This window comes from Phyllobates terribilis, unplaced genomic scaffold (assembly GCF_046119375.1).
Source record: "Phyllobates terribilis strain yellow unplaced genomic scaffold, ASM4611937v1 Scaffold_1__5_contigs__length_1240528914, whole genome shotgun sequence".
NCBI classification, from domain to species: domain Eukaryota; kingdom Metazoa; phylum Chordata; class Amphibia; order Anura; family Dendrobatidae; genus Phyllobates; species Phyllobates terribilis.
The window spans coordinates 789,704,711-789,724,367 of NW_027362761.1; positions in this window are offsets into that span (position 1 = coordinate 789,704,711).

The window sequence follows — 19,657 nt, forward strand, 5'->3', positions numbered from 1 at the left end:
GGCCTGTGGGAGCTGATGCGCAGGCTTTGAACAATGACCCGGCTCCAGACCTGCACCATCAGGTCCAAGAGCTAGCTAAAAGCGTTGCCGCGCTAACCCGAACTGTGCAGTCTTTACAGGTTTCCACTCCAGGGAAGATCCAGCTGGCATCCGGACCGGAGGACATCCCGTGGCGTCGACCAAGGAGGACCCCACCGGCCAGAGGAAGACCCAGCGACCGATACAACGAGGACGGACAACCCATCTGCCGCCGCTGCAATCAACCCGGACATATGGCAAGGTACTGTCCTTTAAACTGGCACAACCTGGGGTAGAGGGCCAAACCCCAGGAAAAAGATCATCAGGCCCATCGAACTGGCGCGACAAATATGTGGGAGGACGTCCAGTCTTGCCTGTGGTACTGGATGGCATCCCCATGAGTGCCCTACTGGACACCGGGTCACAGGTTACCACTATCCCGTACGTGCTCTTCAAGCAGTACTGGAATGACTCGGATATCACCCGCTACCCTGACGACGACTTGAGTATCATCGCCAGCAATGGTCAGCCCGTGCCACAGATTGGATTTAAAGAGGTGACCATTAAAATCGGTAGAGTCGAATTGGCGGCACAGGGACTGATCATTGTAGACATTGACAAGCACGAGAGTCACCCAAAGATAACTCTAGGAACTAATGTAATTGAAAATTGTCTTGCAGAGGTGATTTTCCTTCTACAGCAGGTTGCCAAGAACGCCAGCTCCGGCCAGCAGCGAGTGCTCCAGAAAGAGATCCGGGCACTGATGCGACGGCAACAGATGGAACTCTCCGGTGGTGAGATTGGTAGCGTAAGAATGTGTGATCCTTTTCCTATTGCCATGCCCCCAAAAAGTGAAATGATGATTTGGTGCCGGGCAGCTATTGGTCTGAGAGGTAGAGATTACCAGGCAATGGTAGAACCAGTTTACTCAGACAGTAGGCCCACCATTTTGACAGCACGGGGGGTGGTCAATGTACGCCATGGGAGGGTGCCCGTTCGCATAATAAATATCGGGAAGAGGGAAGTGTACCTGCCCCGGTATGCCACGCTAGCCAAATTGTATACCATCAATCAAAATTCCATACAGTCCGTAGAACCCTTGCCTCCATCTTCCCCGGAGGAAAGTAACGGCTCTAAGGAAACAATGGAGGACTGGTGTCAGCAACTACATTTGGGTACTGACTCCACTCCCTCACACCAGAGACAGGGAGTCTATCGGGTGGTTCAAGAGTACGAGAGAGTGTTTAGTAAACACCCGTTAGACTTCGGGCGAGTCAAGGGGGTAGAACACCACATCCCCACGGGAGACCATCTTCCCATAAAAGAGAGGTATCGACCCGTACCCCCTGCACACTACCAACACGCCAAGGGGATGCTTAGGGACATGAAGGAGGCTGGGGTGATCAGGGATAGCTGTAGCCCCTGGGCAGCTCCACTAGTCTTAGTCAAAAAGAAAGACAACACCATGAGGATGTGTGTAGATTACCGGAAAATCAACCGTATCACACACAAGGATGCGTACCCCTTACCAAGGATAGAGGAGTCTTTGGCTGCTTTAAGATCTGCTAACTTCTTCTCTACCTTGGATCTCACTAGCGGGTACTGGCAGGTTCCTGTAGCAGAGGCGGACCGGGAGAAGACCGCATTCACCACCCCGATGGGACTTAGCGAGTTTACCTGCATGCCGTTCGGACTCTGTAACGCACCAGGAACCTTTCAACGATTAATGGAGTGCTGTCTGGGCCACAGAAACTTCGAGACGGTCCTGTTGTACCTGGACGATGTCATCGTATATTCCAAGACTTATGAGGACCACCTGAAACACCTGGCGGAAGTGTTCGAAGCTCTGGCAAACTACGGCCTAAAGGTAAAACCCTCCAAGTGTCACCTCCTAAAACCAAAGGTGCAGTACCTGGGACACGTGGTGAGCGCTGACGGAGTGGCTCCCGACCCTGATAAGATCACCGCAATTAAGGAATGGCCAAGTCCCTCCAGTGTAAAGGAAGTGCGGCAGTTCCTCGGGTTGGTAGGCTATTACCGCAGATTCATCCCCGGTTTCACCAAAAAGGCAGCTCCTATGCAGGACCTCCTGATAGGCCAGTCCCGGAAGGCCAAGAACCAGAAGCCGCCCTTCAAATGGGAGAAGTTAGAAGAAGAGTCCTTCCGCCAGCTGAAGATGGCCCTCACGGGGGATGAAATCCTGGCGTACCCTGATTACAGCCAGCCCTTTATCCTCTACACCGACGCAAGTAACATCGGGCTAGGAGCCGTACTGTCCCAGATCCAGCAGGGGAAAGAACGAGTAATCGCTTACGCCAGTCGAAAACTGCGACCCACCGAAAGAAACCCTGAGAATTACAGCTCATTTAAGCTAGAGTTCCTGGCAGTGGTGTGGGCAGTCACCGAACGCTTTAAGCACTACCTCGCTTCTTCCCGGTTCACCGTGTACACGGATAACAACCCGTTGACACACCTGGACACGGCAAGACTCGGTGCCCTAGAGCAGAGATGGATGGCCCGTCTGTCCAACTACGAGTTCACAATCAAATACCGGGCAGGACGCTCCAATACCAACGCGGACGCCCTGTCCAGGATGCCAAACCTACCGGACGTAGGAGAAGATCCCGAGGGATTGGAAGAAGTCGAACTCCCCGCGTTCCACCGTCATGGGACTATCCAGTATTCCCATCGGGTAAGGAGTAAGCAAGCCGCTACGTTTAACCCCTTGCCTCACTACAACTGGGAGGAAACGCAAGACAGTGACCCTGCCGCCCGACTGGTGAAGGAGATGCTGACTCGGCCAGAGGCTCGCCTTGACCCAGACGCTCCGGAGGAAGCCAAACAACTGTGGGCTGAGAAGAGTCGACTGTTCCTTTACAAGGGGAAGTTGTGCCGCAGAATGGTTAACTCCCGGACGCATGAACTAATCTGGCAAGTAGTGGTGCCACGAAGAGACGCAGCCATGGTGATGGAGGCATACCACGACGGGGCTGGACACTTCGGATGGAAGAAGCTGGAGTTCCTGCTGCGCGGGCGGTTCCACTGGGTAGGCATGAGGGGAACCATCGAGAGGTGGTGCAGAGACTGTGGCCCGTGCAACCTAAGAAGGAAGGACCGTGCCAGCCAGAAGACCCCACTTCAGTCCATCGTCACCAAGCTGCCGTTGGAACTGGTAGCCTTGGATCATGTAAAACTGACCCCAAGCAGAAGTGGCTACGTCTACGCGTTAACCATTGTGGATCATTACTCCCGGTTCTTGGTTGTCGTCCCCGTTAAGGACTTAACAGCTCAAACAGCAGCTAGAGCCTTCCAGCAGCACTTCTGCCGTCCACACGGGTACCCAGACCAAGTGCTGACGGACCAGGGACCTGCCTTTGAAGCGGAGGTCTTCCAGGAATTCTGCAATCTGTATGGCTGCCGGAAGATAAGGACGACACCCTATCATCCGCAAACTAATGGACTTTGTGAGCAAATGAACCAGGTGGTAATGGATCTTCTGAAAACGTTGCCCCTGGAAGAACGCAGTCTGTGGCCTGAGAAGCTGCCCGACCTGGTGGACCTATATAACTACATCCCTGTAGGTTCCACCAACTGTACCCCGGCTTACCTAATGAGGGCAAGGCCTGGTAAGCTACCTGTTGACCTGGAGATGGGAGTCCTGACACCCGAGGACACTTCACCAGAAGCAGACTGGGACACAGAAAGGCAGCAGCAGTACCGGAAAGTACAGGAGAGCGTGGAGCGAAGTCTCTGTCTCGCTAGGGAAAGACAAGAGAAAAATTACAACCAGTATGCTCCCGCTGTTCCCCTGGTACCCGGAGAGCAGGTCTTGAAGAGGAAGAGACGGCTCCACAAGTTGGACGACCAGTGGGAGAAGGACCCGTACACCGTACTGCCCTCAAGCCACGACAACCCAAAGGTTTGTACCATCAGTAAAGACGGAGGGGAAACCACAGCCATTGTATCCCGGGAATAGAAAGGACATGTTGGAGAGTTACACTTGTTAGTCAACTTGCCGTTGTGGAGACTGGAGACACAGGGCATGCTGCAACAAGCTGAATTATTTTAGAAATAAAATGCATTTCTAATGGAATGAGTATAAACAGTTAATAAAGCTGTGACCGATCCTCACCCATCCAGTTGTAAGAGTTACATGATTGTATTGTCAATGAAAGGGGGGCATTAGGGGGCTGAGCGTCTGGGTTTGGTTAGGGGTCCCCACAGTCTGCCTAGGCTAGATGCATTTAAAAATCATTATTAGATACACAGGCGGTGCAGCTTGCTTCGCAGCTGGGTTACTACGCTGACTAGCAGACACTGAAGCTTTGGAGCAGATCTCTGAGTTAACAGCTCTTCAGAGTCAACCATCTGTGTTACCCCAAGCAATAGTGTATGTATTTTCTTACGGTTAAAAGGGGGGGGGGACCCAACCCACCTCTAATTGACGATGGCAACGTCACGTAAAACAAAGTAAGGGGACTCCAAAAAGAGTCTCCATTTTTTCCCAAAATTTGTGGCACAGACACCACTTAAGGGGCATCAATTGCCCCAAAGTTGCTTAAAACGGTTGGTTAGAATGAGTACCACACACTGCTACTATGCCCAAAATTATTTTCCAGACAAGATGCAGCTAAAAATTATTAGTAATTTGCAAGCTGGTGGAGCTTAGTATAGATGGCATAATAGAATGAGTACCGCACACTGCTACAGGCCCAAAATTATTTCCCAGACAAGATGGAGCTAAAAATTATTAGTAATTTGCAAGCTGGTGGAGCTTAGTATAGATGGCATAATAGAATGAGTACCTGTATTGCTAATAAAAATATGGATATCGTATAGCCTACATATTGTAACATATTGTTTATATGCTTTGATAAAGTGTGGTCATTAGACCAAGTGTGGAATATATTGCAATATACTGCAGTGTAATATCATTGATATACTCTGATACTGATAAAGTAGTTCTTTTACATGAACTGTCCTTGATGCATGCTATCCACAAAGTGTTTGCTAGGTGTCAATGCAGTAAGACAATATTAATTGTTCTATGGTCTATGAAGTTGTGTGTTTCAAAGATTCATTATCCTGATTTGTACACAAGTGACCAGTGTTATATTTGCTTTGACAAATAGTGTTATTGTAACCAAAATACTGATTCAGATAATGTATGTACACTTACCATTATGTTCCATAAGAAATACACAGATCTATTGTCTAAAACAATGTTTATAGGTAAACTTCTCGAGATTACAGAACCTGGCCAATTCTGTATTATCGACGACTCATGCTTATAAACATTAACCAGTTTTATGCTTCCATTGTCTAAGCCTTATAAAAGTCACTGGAATCATGATACAGACAGAAGCCATAAGTTATACCTGCACTGATGTGTAGTGTTGTATGTACCTGCCCATGCAGTGTTGTGAAGACTTCCAGGGGTCTCTCTGTCTTGGTGAAATTGCTTCTCTGATGTTCCAGACGGATGATGTTTAAAAGCTCCTTGGTGACGAAGTGAGTATATATATATATATATGTACTTAACCTTTGTATTATAACATATACAAAAGTGTATGCAATATCATCATATCATACTATTCCTTTAATTATGTATTTTACCTTTTAAATCAACTATTATAAATAAAATTGCGTTATATCGCAAAGGGTTGCCTTCTTTAAAGCCGTATCCGAACCTTATTGCTAAAAACTTGGCATAACAGTACCGCACACTGCTACAGGCCCAAAATTATTTTCCAGACAAGATTCTTTATGAACGTGAGTCTGTCTACATTCTCAGTGGACAGCCGCGTGCGCTTATCTGTCAGCACACCACCAGCAGCGCTGAACACACGTTCAGAGAGAACGCTGGCTGCGGGGCATGACAAGATCTCCAAGGAGTAAGTGGCAAGCTCCGGCCATTTATCCAGATTGGAAGCCCAAAAAGAGCAAGAGTCCAGTGACTACGTGCACCACTGGTGTTTTGTGGATATGCACTTGTAAGATTCTGCAACAGTCTCTGCTGATACTCCTGCATGCGTGAATCCCTTTCTATGGCAGGAATTATTTCGGCAAATTTACTTTTGTACCAGGGATCTAAGAGTGTGGCAACCCAGTAGTCAGGATTATTTCGAATTCTGACAATTCGAGGGTCATGTTGCAGGGAGTGCAGCAAGAAGTCACTCATGTGTCTTGCGCATCCAGGAGCACCAAGTCCCTGTTGTGTTGGTGGTGAGGTAACAATCATGCTTCCTTCCTCTGCCCTCTCCCCCCAACCTCGCACAACAGAAATGTGATCAAGGTCTCCCTCATTTGATGAGTCTTCCATCAGTTCGTCCTCCACTTCTTCCTGGGCTCCTGCACCTTCCTCACTAGTTTGGCTGCTACCATGCGCCCTGGTAAATCCATCTCCCCCACCCTCACATGCCTGCCGCCTTGGTGCTGCCGACCGTCTGGACCTTGCAGATATTAGCCCTTCTGCATACAACTCCTCCTCCTCTACTTCCTCCACCTCCTCTTGTCGCACCACCAAAAAACTTAAGTGGCATCAATTGCCCCAGAGTTGCTTAAAACGGTTGGTTAGAATGAGTACCACACACTGCTACTATGCCCAAAATTATTTTCCAGACAAGATGCAGCTAAAAATTATTTGTAATTTGCAAGCTGGTGGAGCTTAGTATAGATGGACAAATAGAATGAGTCCCACACACTGCTACAAGCCCAAAATTATTTTCCAGACAAGATGCAGCTAAAAATTATTTGTAATTTGCAAGCTGGTGGAGCTTAGTATAGATGGCATAATAGAATGAGTACCACACACTGCTACTATGCCCAAAATTATTTTCCAGACAAGATGCAACTAAAAATTATTTGTAATTGGCAAGCTGGTGGAGCTTAGTATAGATGGCCTAATAGAATGAGTACTACACACTGCTTCTATGCCCAAAATTATTTTCCGAGCTAGATGCAGCTAAAAATTATTTGTAATTTGCAAGCTGGTGGAGCTTAGTATAGATGGACTAATAGAATAAGTCCCACACACTGCTACAAGCCCAAAATTATTTTCCGAGCCAGATGCAGATAAAAATTATTTGTAATTTGCAAGCTGGTGGAGCTTAGTATAGATGGCCTAATAGAATGATGCTATGCCCAAAAGATTTTACTCGGCTAGGTGCAGTAAAAAAAATTGTATTCTATACACAGGTGGTGTAGCTTGCAACACAGATACCCTACTCCACTGACTAACACACACTGTAAGAGGCCAAAAAGAATTTGCTTAGCTAGATTTAGCCAAATGCTGTGAAAAACACTTGCACAGCACTGGCACAGACCTGCCTGGCAAAAAGTCTTAGGAAATGCTGTAACCTAGTCCTCAAAAGGACTGCAATTACAACTAGTCCCTACTCCCAAGCTGTCTATTTAAGAGCACTGACCTGCCTGCTAGAAGTCGTAGGAAATGCTGTAACCTAGTCCTCAAAAGGACTGCAATTACAAGTAGACCCTACTCCCAACCTATCTATTTAAGAGCACAGACCTGCCTGCTAAAAGTCGTAGGAAATGCTGTAACCTAGTCCTCAAAAGGTCTGCAATCACAACTATTCTCTACTCCCAAGCTATCTGTATATTTCTGAGAAAATTGGCTTGAAATTAACACTGAAAGTATAGCGCACACAGCAACAGCGGTGCCGTCTAACACACAGCTGCAGCAGTGAGAAAATGGTGGTGACGGGGGAAAATGGCTGGGTCTTATAGGGCAAGGACATGTGACATACACAGCCAATGACACATGCCCTTGCTTGTGTGAAAAAAAGCAGTTCGCTCCATGTGTGCGCTGCTGATAGGCTGACAGATTGCACCTCCCCACTGTAAATGCGGGAAAGAGAAAAAAAAATGGAGATCTTCATTATTTATGCAGAGATCCATCCCCTGCCCCTCCCTCGCCCCACTGTACACTCAAACTGCATATTAACATTGATTATCAGCATTACTGTGAAAAAATCCAGTTATGATTTTGGTGCACGAACAGTTATCGAACATAACCTCGAACAGCCGGATTTTTTTCAAATTGTTCGTGTTCACCGAATGGCTCAAACACCGCTCAAAACAGCTCGAATTTGAGATTGGCGAACAGTTCGAGTCGAACACCGCTCATCTCTATTAGAGACAGATGAGTGGGAAGCGCCAATGGGGATGTTGAAGTCACCCATTATGATAGTGGGGATGTCAGCGGAAAGGAAGTGAAGCAGCCAGGTAGTGAAGTGGTCTAAGAAGGTGGTGGCCAGTTGAAGGTTGGAAGGGGAGTAGATGCGCACACAGTGCACCTCAAAAGATGGGAGTGTAATGGAGGGCGGCAGTGCGATTTTTCTGAAAGCTCAGGTATCTGACAGGAGAAAACCTATGCCTCCACCATGTTGCCATTGGGGCGGGGAGTGTGGGAAAGGTGGAATCCACCATACGAAAGTGCGGCTGGGGAGGCTGTGTCAGAGGGGGTGAGCCAAGTTTCGGTGATGGCGAGGAAGGAAAGTTTGTTAGTAATGAAAAGGTCATGGATGTAGGAAAGTTTGTTGCAGATGGCGTTCCATAGAGCTCCTGTTAGTGCCACTGGGGAAGCGAGGATTAGGTGGATTGGAATGACTTTAGAAAGGCTGCAAGAGTTTGTGGTAGGTTGTGGATTGTAGGTAGAGGTGACTGTGGGGATGTAGTGAGGAGGGCCAGGATTTGGAGAGATTTTGCCAGCAGTGAGGAGGAGCAGAGAAAGTGTTAGCAGGTGGGAGTAGGAGAGAGCATGGGGTGGCTGTCTGTGTTTGGATATACAGGATTGAATGTTGAGAAATAGTTCTGAGGAGGAGGTGAGGTGAGTGGGGAGGAATGAGGGAGAGATGAAGAGTTCCTTACTAGGTGTAGGAGTTAGGGGGGTTAGTAGAAAGTGAAGGACTATAGGTGAAAAGGTGAAAGCTAAGAAAAACATAGTTGAAAGAGAGTAAGTGGTCAAAGTGTGGGATTCCTGACTCCTGCCCTGACTAACTGCATAACCCCTCACGCGTGCTCCCCTTAGGTAGCTTCTGATTTTATAGGGCAGACTACAGCATTAGGTGAGGGGCATTATTGGAGCTGCTGGTGGCTAGATTATCAGCTGCTCAGATCGCCAAAAGATGGCTAGGTGATCAAAGACAGAGCTAGGACTCTAGGCTCTGCAGTTTAACACCTCTAAACATCAGATAATGTCTACAGTGAGGAATGGACAGACATATGTGAGTATTGAATGGAATGTGATAGATAAAGCAAAAATATCAAGCAGAGAATTGTACCAGTAAGTTGATTCAGGGAAGTAGAGCATTAGATGGCGGCATATACAGCAAGCAGAGGAATTGTGCAGGAGCAGAGCATGTACCTGTGTGAAAAGAGAAGAAGACGGGTGTTAGTCCATGGCCTCTGAAATAACTGCCACTTATCTCCGAAGCCACTTTGCACAAGAAGACACGTGCACAACCTCACTAATCATTGCTCATGTGGGTATTTGTTACACCAGTTAATATATTCTACACCTGGTTGCTATTAAGGAATAAATGTATTATTATTGGTGTTAGTTAACATTTTCTGATGAGAAGGACATTGTTAAATGCCTTGAATTCATACAGATGAAATATCAGTGTAATGGAAGACTCAGGCTGCCGTCTAACTCAGACAAGGATCGCAATGCAATGCTCAAACTGGTGGTCGGCTCTCCAGACCTGAGCATGACAGCATATATTTCTATGCAGGTGTCACGGTCGGGTCGGGAAAGCCCCCAATCATTCCAAGCATTGCATTGCAGTCCTTGTTTGAGTTTTACGGCCCTCTAACTTTTTCCTAAGGCGTCTTTCACAATGCAGTATACTTATCAGCAACTTACGTAAAGGAAAGTCTTGTATAGTGAACTGCCCTGCAAAATATTTGTATGCTATAACCTGCAGTTGGTTCAAAACATGACAAAAGTGATTGCAAATGCTTTAACATGGCCAGGCCACAACTAGCACCAATATACCTTTTAACTTAGCATCTCAGAGGTTTAAGAGGCATCTACGGGACAATTTGTGAATAGTGCCTCAAAATAATCTATTATGAAAATAAACACAATTAGACACTATATATTCAGACCTGAAAATCTGTAATGTGTGACAATGAAAACTATACAGATGGTGCTGCATCTAAGATCTACTTTGGGGAAACCAATAATTGAGCAATATTATGCATGTAATTATTCCGGACATGTATCTCCCTAGGTAAATGAATTGTATTATAGAATTTGTGACAGATACAAATGACTAATCAAGGCATATTTCTAGATGTACGCTAACTGAATTCCCGGAAGATGTATCTAACATGTTTACTATACACTTCAAAGCATGATTAATTCATTAACAGTCTATAGGTATATGTTTTATTCATTTTCTATATATACAGTATATTCATATATATAAATATATATATATATATATATATATATATATAGATACACAGGTAGACTACATATTGTACAGCTTAGAATCTAGTATGTGACACCGGCACCTCTCGGCCTCGCACTTTCAAATGTATCGGCATCCTGGATGCCAACCAATAGAGTTGCAAGCAATGATGAAAGAGGGAACCGTGCACTCCTTCATCCATCATTCTCCCTCTGCGTCTGACGTCTTAGCCTAGTGGGTGAAATGATGTTAATATTTCACACCCGCTGTGCCAAGCAGTGCAGAGCTTCAGAGCATTCGGTGCTGAGACCGGAGCATTGGGGGAACGAGCATAGGTGGCTAATTATTTTTATAATGTGGGGCCCATTATCCTGTACGGAGGACTATGTGGGGTCATTATAGTGTAAGGCAATGCAGGGGGCCATTATAATGTATGGAGGACTATGTGGGGCCCATTATACTGTATGGAGGACTATATGGGGCCCATTATATAGCATAGAGGACTATGTGGTGCCCATTATATTGTATGGAGGACTATGTGTAGTCCATTATATTGCATAGAGGACTATGTGGGACCCATTATATTGCATGGAGGACTATGTGGGGCCCAATAAACTGTGTGGAGGTCTATGTAGGGATCACAGTTGGGGCATCATAATGTGTTGGGGGTCACAATACTTTTCCATCAGGGTTGAGGGGGGTACAGTAGGGTTATCATACCATGCGTGTGGAGGGTACTGTGGAGGAATTCACTGTGGGGATATCATACTGTGTTTGGGGTCACTTTTGATGACATCATACTTTATTACCTGTATTATTTATTCATTCAGTTTTTTATTCTTTGTTATTACATATTTAAATTAGGTCATTGTGCAATATAATTTTTGCTTCTCTTAAATAACATAATATATTATTCCAGTATGCCCTCTGTGTATTGGCTAGATGAAGCACTAATAGCTATTTTCTTCATTAAAAGACTATGCGTATATGTATTATTATTTTTTACATATTATATACACAAGTGCATCTCACTGAATTAGAATATCATCAAAAAGTTAATTTATTTCACTTCTTCAATACAAAAAGTGAAACTCATATATTATGTAGAGTCATTACAAACAGAGTGATCTATTTCAAGTGTTTTCTGTTAATGCTGATGATTATCGCTTACAGCCAATGAAAACAGAAAAGTCATTATCTCAGTAAATTAAAATAAATAATAAAAACACCCGCAAAGGCTTCCTAAGCATTTAAAAAAGTCTCTTAGTCTGTTTCAGTAGGCTCCACAATCATGGAGAAGACTGCTGACTTGACAGATGTCCAGAAGGCAGTTATTGACACACTCCACAAAGTCCCAGAGTTCCAATTTTCATTTGGAAATCAAGGTCCCAGAGTCTGGAGGAAGAGTGGAGAGGCACACAATCCAAGCTGCTTGAGATACAGTGTGAAGTTTCCACAATCAGTGATGGTTTGGGGACCTATGTCATCTGCTGGTGTAGGTCCACTGTGCTTTATCAAGACCAAAGTCAGCACAGCCATCTACCAGTAAATTTTAGAGCACTTCATGCTTCTCTCTGCTGACAAGCTTTTCGGAGATGGAAATTTCATTGTCCAGCAGGACTTGGCACCTGTCCACGCTACCAAAAGTACCAATACCTGGTTTAAAAACAACAGTATCACTGTGCTTAATTGGCCAGCAAACTCGCCTGACCTTAACCTCATAGAGAATCTATGGGGCATTGTCAAGAGGAAGATGGGAGACACCAGACCCAACAATGCAGACGAGCTGAAGGCTGCTATCAAAGCAACCTGGGCTTCCATAACACCTCAGCAGTGCCACAGGCCATTGATGCAGTAATTGATGCAAAAGGAGCCCTGACCAAGTATTGAGTGCATTTACTGAACATACATTTCAGAAGGCCAACATTTTGGATTTTAAAAAGATTTTTCAAGCTGTTGTTATAAAGTATTCTAATTTACTGTGATAATGCCTTCTGTAATTTCATTAGCTGTTAGCCATAATCATCAACATTAACAGAAATAAACATTTGAAATAGATCACTCTGTTTGTAATGACTCTATATAATATACGAGTTTCACTTTTTGTATTGAAGAACTGAAATAAATTAACTATTTGAGGATATTCTAATTTAGTGAGATGCACCTGTATATAATTATATATATATATATATATATATATATATATATATACACACCATATTTTTCGGACTATAAGACGCACCGGACCATAAGACGCACCCCAAATTTTAGGGTGGAAAATAGGTAAAATTATTTTTTATAAGATGAGGGTCTGTCTTATAGTCTGAAGAGGTATCTTACCTGGGGGGGGCAGTGGAGCTGGGGTCACAGGAGGCAGGGTCCTTCAGGAAGCCGGCGGAAGTGGAGGCATGCTGGTACCTGGTGGCTGGGGGCCTGGCGCTGGGGGCTTGGTGCCCTGGTACCTGGGGGCCTGGTGCCCTGGTACCTAGGGTGCTGGAGGCCTGGTGCTGGTCTCTGGTGCTGGGGTGTTGGGGGCCAGGGTGCTGGTGGCCTGGTACCTGGGGTGCTGGTGGACTGGTGCCTAGTACCTGGGGTGCTGGTGGCCTGGTACCTGGGGTGCTGGGGGTCGGGGTGCTGGTGGCCTGGTGCTGGTGACCTGGGGTGCTAGGGTCCGGGGTGCTGGGGGCCCGGTACCTGGAGTGCTGGGGGCCTGGTACCCGGGGTGCTGGTACCTGGGGTGCTGGGAGCCGTGCCTGGCCGGGTACCGGGGCCGGTGTATTGCTGTGAGTGGAGTGGCAGAGCAGAGTGAGTGGCTTCCGGTGGCCACGGCCATCATTCTGAAGCTGTCGGAAGTTGGCGGCCATTTTCCTGTAGAGCCAGTACCCGGCCAGGCCTGGCCCCCAGCCAGATACCGGCCCACCTCACCTCTGCTTCCGCCACTGCCCTGCGATCCTGCTCCACCACCACCGGTAAGTTGCGTTCAGACCATTTTGCTCCCAAGTTTGTCTTATGGTCCGAAAAATACAGTATATAGCATTGTTACTATATATATATATATATATATATATATATATATATATATATATATATATATATATACGGTGCAGACCAAAAGTTTGGACACACCTTCTCATTTAAAGATTTTTCTGTATTTTCATGACTATGAAAATTGTACATTCACATGGAAGGCATCAAAACTATGAATTAACACATGTGGAATTATATACTTAACAAAAAAGTGTGAAACAACTGAAAATATGTCTTATAGTCTAGATTATTCAAAGTAGCCACCTTTTGCTTTGATGACTACTTTGCACACTCTTGGCATTCTCTTGATGAGCTTCAAGAGGTAGTCACTGGAAATGGTCTTCCAACAATCTTGAAGGAGTTCCCAGAGATGCTTAGCACTTGTTGGCCCTTTTGCCTTCACTCTGCGGTCCTGCTCACCCCAAACCATCTCGATTGGGTTCAGGTCTGATGACTGTGGAGGCCAGGTCATCTGGCGTAGCACCCCATCACTCTCCTTCTTGGTCAAATAGCCCTTACACAGCCTGGAGGTGTGTTTGGGTCATTGTCCTGTTGAAAAATAAATGATGGTCCAACTAAAGGCAAACCGGATGGAATAACATGCTGCTGCAAGATGCTGTGGTAGCCATGCTGGTTCAGTATGCCTTCAATTTTGAATAAATCCCCAACAGTGTCACCAACAACGCACCCCACACCATCACACCTCCTCCTCCATGCTTCACGGTTGGAACAAGGCATGTAGAGTCCATTCACCTTTTCTGCGTCGCACAAAGACACGGTGGTTGGAACCAAAGATCTCAAATTTGAACTCATCAGACCAAAGCACAGATTTCCACTTGTCTAATGTCCATTCCTTGTGTTCTTTAGCCCAAACAAGTCTCTTCTGCTTGTTGCCTGTCCTTAGCAGTGGTTTCCTAGCAGCTATTTTACCATGAAGGCCTGCTGCACAAAGTCACCTCTTTACAGTTATTGTAGAGATGAGTCTGCTGCTAGAACTCTGCGTGGCATTGACCTGGTCTCTAATCTGAGCTGCTGTTAACCTGCGATTTCTGAGGCTGGTGACTCGGATAAACTTATCCTCAGAAGCAGAGGTGACTCTTGGTCTTCCTTTCCTGGGGCGGTCCTCATGTGAGCCAGTTTCTTTGTAGCGCTTGATGATTTTTGCAACTGCACTTGGGGACACTTTCAAAGTTTGCCCAATTTTTCGGACTGACTGACCTTCATTTCTTAAAGTAATGATGACCACTCGTTTTTCTTTACTTAGCTGCTTTTTTCTTGCCATAATACAAATTCTAAGTCTATTCAGTAGGACTATCAGCTGTGTATCCACCTGACTTCTGCACAACAGAACTGATTGTCCCAACCCCATTCATAAGGCAAGAAATCCCACTTATTAAACCTGACAGGGCACACCTGTGAAGTGAAAACCATTTCCGGTGACTACCTCTTGAAGCTCATCAAGAGAATGCCAAAAGTGTGCAAAGCAGTCATCAAAGCAAAAGGTGGCTATTTTGAAGAACCTAGAATATAAGACATATTTTCAGTTGTTTCACACTTTTTTGGTCTGTACTGTATATACATATATATATATATATATATATATATATATATATATATATATAGTAACAATGCTACTCACTTGGGAGCGATATGAGGTATAACAGGAACTGTTTCTAATGAAAAGTTCAGCTGGTTTATTGCAGTTCTCATAAACCATCTCAGGAAAACTTAAATACAGCCTTTGTCCGGCACAACATAAAGTAACAAGTCCATACAATAGTGCTGGTTAGCTCATCTTTCTTAGAGTCCAGATTCCATATCCTTTAGCAAAGGCATTCAATCTAGGAGACCTGCAATCTCCATTCATCCTCATTTGTGAGTCAAACAGCTCTCAATTTACCCAGTGAATCACACCCAGGGATGGAGATATGGTGAGCAGTTGAACAGCTGCTCGTAATTAGTGATGGGCAAGCACTAAAATGCTCGGGTGCTCGATGCTCGGGTCGAGAAAATTGGAATGCTCGGGTGCTCGACCCGAGCAACGAGCCCAATGTAAGTCAATGGGAAACTCGAGCATTTTTCAGACGGCTCCCCCCGGCGGTCTGCAGAGGGCCTAAAAATCTCCCAAATCGATGGGAACACTGCTCAAATGACATGGGAACAGCATGGGGAAGACCCCTGGAAGCAATTTTGACTCCTAGGTCACTGCTGTCAACAACGTTGTCAGAGGTATTACACCACTTTTACGGACTCACAATAAAACATACAAAAACTAAACCAAAATGGATTTTCCTGGGAAATATGTTAAGGAACATCCTTTCCAGGGTAATGACTGGTATATAAGGCAAAATAAATATACAAAAACAAAAATGCTCCTCCACACCTTGGGCTATTGTCACACATAGCATTTTTGATGCGTTTTTGCACTTTTGCATTGCTTTCAACCAAGACAAATGCATTCACTGGTAAATATCATTTTAACATTTTACAACCTTATCTGGCCATGTGGTGTGTGACACATCATCAGACACATCCTATTTCATTTATGATGGAGGGACTCTGAAATTCACAAAACCTATTTTTATAGGGCAATAGGGCCCTTACTATTCTTAAACGAACAGCAGTCGGCCATCTCTATTGTTAGAGAGCCATCAGTCGGCTATGCTTTGTTGTTCTCATTATTAACAAGTGGGTCTCCTATACTGTTATTGTATGCAGTGACTGCAAAGGGCTGCCAAAAATTTGGAGGCACTCCAATGCCCCTTGGAAGAGACGTAGAGGTCGGAGAGCCTCCTAAAAACAATGTTCCCATTATTAGGAAGTGGGTCTCCCATAGTGTTTGCCTATGCAGTGAATGCAAAAGCTGCCAAAAATTTGGAGGCACTCCAAGGCCCCTTGGAAGAGACATAGAGGTCGGAGAGCCTCCTAAAAACAATGTTCTCATTATTATGAAGTGGGTCTCCCATAGTGTTTGCCTATGCAGTGAATGTAAAAGCTGCCAAAAATTGTGAGGCACTCCAATGCCCCTTGGAAGAGACGTAGAGGAGGTGATATGTGTAACATCCCTGGCGGCGTGCTGGCATGGCTTACCACATCCCACCATGCAAGACCGCCATCTTACCTATCAATCTTGGCTACACACTTTGCTCCAGTATCGGCTGTGTGCTTGTCTCTTGTCTGATTGCTTACGGGGGCGGCGCGGTTACTGCCTGATTCTTATGGTTACTGTGTGCGCACTCCTAATGCATTCCCAGCCTATTGTTGTGAGGCACTGGATACTTAAACCCCCTCCACCCAGTAGCAGGGGCCTGAGCAACACTTTCTTTCAGTGTGTTCTGTGCAACTGAGTTGCCAGGTCCTATCCTGTATCTTGTCTGTTCCGCCACCCTGAGGGCTGTATACCCAGGCCCGTTACCTATATCTGTGAATTCTAGTCTGTTTCTGCCAGCCCAGGGGCTGAGTTCCCAGGCTCGTTCCTGTTTCTTGTTTCTGGTTCAGTTCCTGTCTGAACAGTGTCCTAGCCCGTTACTTGTTTGTCTCTATGTTCGTATCTTCCCTTTTCCTGCAGTGTCTGAATCTGCACCTAACTCCAATTCGTTGTCTCTGTACTTCTGCTTGTCAGTTTAGTGTTCACTTGCTACTTCATTGTAAGTACCTTGTGTGTATCTGCTCTGCTTGTCTACCGCACCTGCGGATTTTGCTCTGCTCTGCTTGTCTACCGCACTTGCGGGTTTTGCTCTGCTCTGCTTGTCTACCGCACTTGCGGGTTTTGCTCTGCTCTGCTTGTCTACCGCACTTGTGGGTTTTGCTCTGCTCTGCTTGTTTACCGCACCTGCGGGTTTTGCTCTGCTCTGCTTGTCTACCGCACCTGCGGGTTTTGCTCTGCTCTGCTTGTCTACCGCACCTGCGGGTTTTGCTTTGCTCTGCTTGTTTACCGCACCTGCGGGTTTTGCTCTGCTCTGCTTGTCTACCGCACTTGCGGGATTTGCTCTGCTCTGCTTGTCTATCGCACTTGCGGGTGTTGCTCTGCTCTGCTTGTTTACCGCACCTGCGGGTTTTGCTCTGTTCTGCTTGTCTACCGCACTTGCGGGTTTGCTCTGCTTTGCTTGTCTACCGCACCTGCAGGTTTTGCTCTGCTCTGCTTGTCTACCGCACTTGCAGGTTTGGCTCTGCTCTGCTTGTCTACCGCACCTGCGGGTTTTGCTCTGCTCTGCTTGTCTACCGCACTTGCTGGTTTTGCTCTGCTCTGCTTGTCTACCGCACCTGCGGGTTTTGCTCTGCTCTGCTTGTCTACCGCACTTGCGGGTTTTGCTCTGCTCTACTCGTTTACCGCACCTGCGGGTTTTGCTCTGCTCTGCTTGTCTACCGTACCTGCGGGTTTTGCTCTGTTCTGCTTGTCTACCGCACCTGCGGGTTTTGCTCTGCTCTGCTTGTCTACCGCACCTGCGGGTTTTGCTCTGTTCTGCTTGTCTACCGCATCTGCGGGTTTTGCTCTGCTCTGCTTGTCTACTGCACCTGCGGGTTTTGCTCTGCTCTGCTTGCCTACAGTACCTGCGGGTTTTGCTCTGCTCTGCTCGTTTTCCGCACCTGCGGGTTTTGCTCTGCTTTGTTTGTCTGCCGCACCTGCGGCTCTGTTCCTGTATCCCAGTCTGCACTGGTCCCTATCCTGCCTGCGTTCCTACCTGCCAGTACCCACCTGTCTGCATACCAGCCGTGCCTGCCAGTACCCACCTGTCTGCATACCAGCCGTGCCTGCCAGTACCCACCTGTCTGCATACCAGCCGTGCCTGCCAGTACCCACCTGTCAATTTGCCAGCCTAACTAGTCTGTTCCTGCATTCCCCAGTGTGGGTCAACAGCTTTGACCGGGGTCTGATTTGGAGTAGCACCTGGTGCCTCTGCTCGGTTCCTCCCTGGTTCACGGAGTCGATTGAGCCACCGTGCGACCTTGGTCGGACCGAGTTGATACTTAGTCACGCCCCTCCAGGCAGTCCTTGGTTCATGGTCCAGTGGGATCACTAACCACGCTCCCGCCAGTCAGTCCGGGCATGTGCGTAACAATATGGTAGATATGGTGGTGAATAATATGGTGATGGAGGATGAGAAGGAGGAGGACAAGAGCAAATAGACAAAATCAGGAAGCATATACCCATGTCTGGGTGTGAAGACAGAGGTGCATGGGAATAGAATTACAGTGGATACGGAAAGTATTCAGACCCCTTTAAATTTTTCACTCTTTGTTTCATTGCAGCCATTTGGTAAATTCTTAAAAGTTAATTTTTTTTCTCATTAAAGTAGACTCTGCACCTCATCTTGACTGAAAAAAAACAGAAATGTAGAATTTTTGCAAATTTATTAAAAAAGAAAGACTGAAATATCACATGGTCATAAGTATTCAGACCCTTTGCTCAGACACTCATATTTAAGTCACATGATGTCCATTTCCTTGTGATCCTCCTTGCGATGGTTCTACTCTTCCATTGGAGTCCAGCTGTGGTTAATTCAACTGCGGCAGGGCAGGCCAGGACCTCCAAGGCGAAGAGAGCCAGTTCATTCCACGTTTCCAGCTTGGAAACCCAGTAATTATAAGGCATAGAAGAATCAAGGAGAACATTGGTACGGTCTGCAAGGTACTCCCTCACCATCTTCCCAAACTTTGCACTCCTTGTGAGAGTACCCCGCGCCTCAGGGCCTGTAAGATGTGTGGATCTTCGAAAACTGTCCCAGAACTTTGACAGTCTTCCCCTGCCTCTGATGGATTGGAGTACTATCCCTCTTGCCTGTAATCCTTGGTTGTCCAACGAACTGTGACCCCTGCGGCCAGCGTTTTCAGATGGGAATATTTTTAATAATTCCACAACAAGGGCCTTCTGGTACTGCCCCATTTTTGTAGACCTGTCTGCCTCGGGAATAAGAGATAGAAGGTTCTCCTTGTAGTGTGGGTCTAGAAGTGTCAACAACCAGTAATGACTGTCACCAAAAATTTGGAGAATGTGAGGGTCATGGGATAGGCAGCATAACAAAAAACTCAGCCATGCGTGCCAGACTGCTAACAGGCAGGAATTCCGTGTCCTCACCAAGATGATGAATGACTATGCTCTCCTTCTCCTCTTCCTCCTCCTCCTCCCTGTCCTCAGGCCATCCACGGTGAACAGACGGTATGACAGTTGTGCA